Consider the following 6,605-nt stretch of genomic DNA (forward strand, 5'->3'; position numbering starts at 1 on the left):
AGACTCCGCAGAAACAACTGGTATGGAGGAATGGTTAAAGCGAAAGCGAAATGATGACACTCGCACGTCCAAACGCGCCACCCACACTTACGCTGTTCGAAGCTGTGGTTTTCTTGCTGCTCCTCCGTTACAACGGTCTCTGATTCCTTTTCAGCCACCGCTGAACATTCAGGCGACGATGCGCATTCTGCAATAAAAGCCGACATGTACGCCGCTGTGCAAATCGACACCCTCGGGTAATTTCTGAAAACGTGCCTGATCTCCAGTCGCCCTCGATTGTCATTGTCTCGCGGTCACATTGCTTCGCCGCTACAAACTCAATCGTCAACGGCGCTTCTACAAAACAAAGGCGATACATCGAAGTAGTAATAATTATGTAGGAGAAAATTAAAAAGAAACTGCAAATTCGCATGACTAAAGGTCGCTTACCCTGTTCACCTTGCCGCTCTTCATGCCGCACCTCCTCAGCGCTCACAGTCGATTGGTCCTTTTGCGTCACCGCTGTAGACTCAGTCACCTGTCGGCATTCTTCAACGCGAGATAGCAAAGCATGTAAATCGTCGTGTAGTATACGATGGTGGATTTCACTGTTGAATACGGAGCAACTAAATTATCGATCGGGCTCATGGGTCTCGAAAAAGTAAATCTGCCTGTGAAAACGGGGAATAATCGCGCAGTCACTTCGTCAAATGTCTTGCGCTTCCATGCGCGCGCTGACAGCTCCTTTTTATCGCACCAGTTCATCGACTTTTGCACCCATTCCCCTTCCCTTAGCATAGGCGCCGACTATAGGGGGGGGGGGGGGGGACCGGGCACCCTTCGGACTTTTCCGGAGGGGAGTTGTCCCGCCTCCCCCGGAAAAAGAGTTGTTCAGGAATCTAGAGCGGTATTATCGCGGTTCTGAAACATTCCGAAGATGTTCCCAAAGTGGATCTTGTTCAAGTTTTAAGCAAACCCGAATTGATAATTGCGTTTTTTCAAGATCTCTTTTTATTCTGCAGTTCCCATTCAAACACGCAGAGCCGAGCGTACTCCCACCGAGAGAGGCCGCAAGGGGTCTCGCGCACATCATGTCCCTCTTTTTGGACACAGGCGCCAGACCGACCAGTCCAAGTAACCCTTAACAAAAAAGAAAGCACCATTCAAATTACGGCAGGGATGGAAGAAGCGTTCCATATTGCAAGTTTCCTAAAGGCAGGCATAAGGTCGCCCTGACAACTCCCTTGCTTTAGGGCCACGGCCGTGCCCCTTCTGGAGGCGTGATGCCAAGAAAAGCACGCCTTGCCTTGTATATGACCAGGACAGAAAACCACGAACGCGCGTAGCTATCATAGTAGGAACAATGAAACACTTCAGGAAACGTGAAGCGCATGACCATCCACTTGACAAACAAAATACCTTCTTCCAGTTAGGGACGGACATGTCGCCCAGAACAAGGAACTTAAATCGTCACATCAACGTTATAAACAGCTTTGAATGGCTGCCAGTACAGTTATTAGACGTTCCGGTGCAAGTACTGCGACCGTAGACGGCGAATGCACTCGTGTATAATTAAGGACCACAAACTATGTCTTGCGACAGTGGCCCATTTCCACTTTTAACATGCTTCACCGCAATACACTGCGTATGCTTGACCGCGTAACAGTCCTTTACAGCGGCAAAGCTAACTTTACAAAACCGGCATTACACGTCTTTTAGACAGACTTCCAGAGGCCACTTACCTGGCTCCCAGTCTTCTTCCTCGTAACACGGCGCCATTGTCCCGTCCTCTCTTTCCTCTAGTACTGGACACTCGCTATTGCACGGGCTACCTACAAAAAGACGTCGATACTGCAGGACAAACGATTTCGCGTTCAGGCTAGTTTATTCAGCAATGACATTAAAGGTCATACAACGCGGTGAACGGCGAAAACGACGGGTCAAGTGATACGGACAGGGCAGATTGGTCACTTGTGACGCGAAAGGACACAAGCGGTACGAGAGATAAGTAACACCAATCACGTCGCCAGCGCTGCTCGCTTGGTACACAGACTACCCCAGCTTAGAAATCTCGTGAAGTGAAGTCATTATTGATAATACAGAGGGATTCCCAAGACAAGAAATGTTAGGAGGACTCTGTCAAACGGACACTAAAGTAGTATTAAGTCGAGTACGATTAAAGTATTACGCTTCTGTAATAACGAATCCGTCATTCGTAGCGAAAGCAAGGATTTTGTAAGCGTGAAATTGACGAAAATGGGAAATTTCAGTGGCGCCACCTATTTTGAACTACGGTATACCTCCCTATAAGGTCAACGCTGCCTGATTCACAGAGATCGGCAGAGAGGAAAGTCACGTGGGGTCACGTCAACTCGTACCTTTTGGTCTGGTCGTTTCAAGCTGAGGAGCAGCAACGGAACGTTCCCTTCGATGACAATTTTCTATACAACATACACTGGCACACAGGAAACGATTATCTCCCTCTAAACGAACAATTAATCCATCTAACTCGGTTTAATATTTTTTTTGAGTTCTTTTAACCTCCTTCGTTACTTGGTACCAAATTGGGTACTTTGCCATTCATCATCATCACCGACCTATTTTGGTTTTGTCTACTGCAGCACGAAGGCGATCTCCCAGCGATCTCCAATAATCCGTGTCTTGTACTACCCGTTCCAAGTTCCAAGTTAAACTTGGAAATTTCCTAATTTCATAACACTGCCTAGTCTTCAGCCATCCCCGACTGTACTTCCAGCCATTCTGCAAGTCCGATAGAGAACCGGCTATACGCCCTACGCATTAAATAGCCTGTCAAGCCTGGCCTTTAAGCCTTCTTAAATAATTAACTGGGAAGCATTTAGCTTAAACATTAACCCCGTATATAAAATTGGACGCATTCGGAACTGCATAGAAGTCGCTTAAGTGACTCCCAAAGCACTCTGAGGACGGAAAACGATCAAGCAGTTTTTCTTTCGCCTTCGCTACCTTCCCCGCCCCCTCTTCTCGCCACGTTTTACAGCGAAGCTGCATATGGCTAGCCGATTCGTGCGTCCGTCCGTCCGTCCGTGTGTCGGTCGCCTGCACGCCGAAGACTCCTCCGGCGCAACCCCATGTGCAAGCTAGAAAAAAATAGAGTGAAAGATAGGTGCGCGATTAGCCAACACCACCTAGATAGCACAAGGCTTGTTTACTGCGATCCAGAACGTCACGCTACCTGGCCCGAAATTTCCATTGGCAAAGCTGGCGTGATGAAAGCGGTGACGTCAAAATCACTGTTGCCTACTCGGGAGCATCGCCATTGGATTCTATGGCAGTCCGGCAAGATAACATGACGTCATGGATCGGAGTGAAAACGCCTTGTGCTATCTAGGTGGTGTTGGATTAGCTGCGCCAATTGTGACGTCGTTGCTCTCCGTCGCAGCCGAGCGAGCGCGCACAGTTTCTCTCCGGCTCCGAAGTGGTAGGTCACGCGCCATACGTACATACGTACTGCTGAGGAACAGGCAGCTTTCGATTAGCAATGTCGCGAAATTGAACCGGGAACGAGCTCGTCTACGCTGTGCCGATGCTGCAGCCCGGACCAAAGAACAAGCTCCTGCATCCGAGCGCAAGCAGCAACTGCGTACCAAGGATCCGGCAGCCTACCCAGCCGTCAATTAATCAACCATCGGGATTAACCCAACCACAAACACCGGTGCCGCACGTTTCAGCTTCGCTGGTTAACCATCTGTACGGAGTGCTTAGGCGGTGATTTTCTTTTCTCTAAGATATACATACCTACTGCGTCAGTACCGCTCCTTTGCTCATTTTACGAGCCACAACCAAACAACGACCTGATTATGAGGCACGCCGTAGTGGAGGAAGCCGGATTCATTTTGACACCCCATGGCGCTATCTAGTTACACGAACGTATCTAGTTACACGAACAAATCTAGTTACACGAACGTATTTTGCATATCGGCCCCATAAAAATGCGGCCATCGCGGCGACAGCGATAGAACTCGCGATCTCCAGCTCAGCAGCGCAGCGCGAAGTAACCTTCACACTCTGCTTATCAGGACTCCGCGCTTTTCGGCAACACCCTGTCGCGGCCGCACGCCAAAATAAAACGGGCTACACAAAGTGAAATGTGGGGGGGGGCGAGGGGGTATTCTGTCGGCCACTGCTGATTCGATACAATTGTACGAGCGAGGAGGATACGAGCGGCTCCAGCCAATCAGCAGCGGCCGATATGGACAGTCCACTAAGTAGACTCTTACAGAATACCTCCTCAGGTGACTGCGCACGACAGGCAAGCCGGACGACAGAAAGCTGCGCTAGTTGGTAAGGATTCATTATGCAAAAAGGTGAGGCGTGCAGACAGGACACAAGAAAAGAGAAGTGGACAACACGAACTTGTGTTCTTTTTGCATAATGAAGCCGGACGACGACACGACAAAGATGAGCGGGCGCTCGGCTGCATGGCGAAGCGAAGGATCTTGTGCAAATGCCACACGGATCGGAACTAAAGTCCGTGGCACACAGGCCAATCGCCAGCTTTTACTTTGCTGACGTCACGTGCGTGGCCCTGTTTGCGTCACGACGTGCGAGGAAGGGACTGGGAAAAAAACCCGGAGGCGGCAGTACACGATTGTTCTTCGAATGATCGGATATGCTTTAGGAGCCCTACAAGTACGTAACTGCATTGGTTATAAGGGTCATATCATAACTGGGCAAGTTGGTAACAATCCATCCTCAACAGCAAGAAAGAGAAAAGCAAAAGAACACGTCGGCACGCGTCTTGTGTTCTCTTGGCCCTGTCTTAAGTGATGCTGTTGAAGACACATCACTACCGTCACCTTTCGTGCAGATTAACGCCAATTTTATGTACGCTGTTGGCGTCGTTCTAGACAAGAAGTGCACCAGTGAAGTGCGTTTCGATTACCACCAGTTGAACATGAACATTCGGGATGCAGCATCAACGTGCTAACGTATCACACGATGTTACACCTTCATTTTGCGGTTATTAATAAGAACAGAACGTGTGTGTATTCACTCCTTCTCCGCAAGGAAGACGCTGGTGGTCTCTCTCTCTCTCTCTCTCTCTCTCTCTCTCTCTCTCTCTCTCTCTCTCTCTCTCTCTCTCTCTCTCTGTCTGTCTGTCTGTCTGTCTGTCTGTCTGTCTGTCTGTCTGTCTGTCTGTCTGTCTGTCTGTCTGTCTGTCTGTCTGTCTGTCTGTCTGTCTGTCTGTCTGTCTGTCTGTCTGTCTGTCTGTCTGTCCGTCCGTCCGTCCGTCCGTCCGTCCGTCCGTCCGTCCGTCCGTCCGTCCGTCCGTCCGTCCGTCCGTCCGTCCGTCCGTCCGTCCGTCCGTCCGTCCGTCCGTCCGTCCGTCCGTCCGTCCGTCCGTCCGTCCGTCTGTCTGTCTGTCTGTCTGTCTGTCTGTCTGTCTGTCTGTCTGTCTGTCTGTCTGTCTGTCTGTCTGTCTGTCTGTCTGTCTGTCTGTCTGTCTGTCTGTCTGTCTGTGCCTGCGTGCGTGCGTGCGTGTGTGTGCACGTGTGTTTGTATGTGCGCCGGTAGGAAATCCGTTGAACTGGCATCCATGTAGCGAGCGGCGGCCGCAGTCGTGCAGAGCGTTCGCTCTCTCCTTCTCCTGAGCGAGCATGTTCCGAAGAGTCTATGAAAGACGCCCCCCCCCCCCTCCCTACAGACTTCAGCCTTCAGTGCAAGTTAGAGCGTATATCGTTCTCCGTCAACATGCTTGTAGAGCCGACCGCTCCGTAGCGAGGCAATTAACAGTTATTTGTTACTCGTTACGTCGATCGTCTCGCGTCTCTGCCCAGGCCCCTCCCAACTGGTCAAGAACCAGAGCACTAGGCCCACGCTACCTCCACAGTTCTGGGCGCACAGTTTGTAACAACGGGTCGAGGACAACATAAAAAAATCAAGTAACAGATAATAAATAAATCAGAGCATATACAATGGGTACGATAACGTACCGAACAAATAAAGAAACGACAGGCAAAGAACATCAGTGCAAAAAAAAAGAAACTTTCCTGATTCTTAAACAAGCAAAAAAAAAACACAAACAAGCAACAATAACTGCAGCCTGCGAGTACATGCAACGTGAATTTACTCTGTTCCTCCTGCTTTTCCTGCTCCTCTGTAAAAACGGTGGCTTCGTCGTTGTGCCTTTTTCTCGTAGAATAATGCGGCGATGGCCATCCTAAAATTGAAGGAACGGAAGCGTCGATTAGCACGGAAATAGCATGACGAAAAAAATCAGTGATGAATTGGTGGTAAATGCAAAAGAAACGCATTATCATTGCGTCGCACCTCTTTCAAGTCTCGGATTCATGATTTAAACCACGTTCACCAGATTTCCAAAGTGTTGCTGAGGAGCTCACTCGACAACACACACCGGTACAAAAAAAATCACTACAAGTTGTCACAAAGAAAAGACATGAAGCCCATGAGATACATGACGTATACATAAAGAAAGACACGGTGTAAGTTATCAGCAGCAAAAATTGAAAAACAAACAGTGAATATATCGTAATTACCGAGGTAAAAGAGTAATCATGTTTCTACATTAACAATAACAAGAAAAACATGTACAATCATGAGATGCGAGAAGTCTATCTAAAACG

The 6,605-nt window shown here is 49.0% G+C and overlaps 1 long non-coding RNA gene across 1 annotated transcript; it reads right to left on the minus strand.

The window, feature by feature from the left end:
• Positions 1–255: 255 nt before the first annotated feature.
• Positions 256–6,474, minus strand: LOC129382372 (uncharacterized). Its single transcript, XR_008610441.1, has 4 exons — positions 6,092–6,474; positions 1,722–1,811; positions 430–528; positions 256–336 (listed from the first exon to the last, which is right to left on the minus strand). It is a non-coding gene; the product is annotated as an uncharacterized lncRNA (long non-coding RNA).
• Between the last annotated feature and the right edge of the window lie 131 nt (positions 6,475–6,605).

The sequence above is a fragment of the Dermacentor andersoni genome, chromosome 6, assembly GCF_023375885.2.
Source record: "Dermacentor andersoni chromosome 6, qqDerAnde1_hic_scaffold, whole genome shotgun sequence".
In the NCBI taxonomy this organism is placed as follows: domain Eukaryota; kingdom Metazoa; phylum Arthropoda; class Arachnida; order Ixodida; family Ixodidae; genus Dermacentor; species Dermacentor andersoni.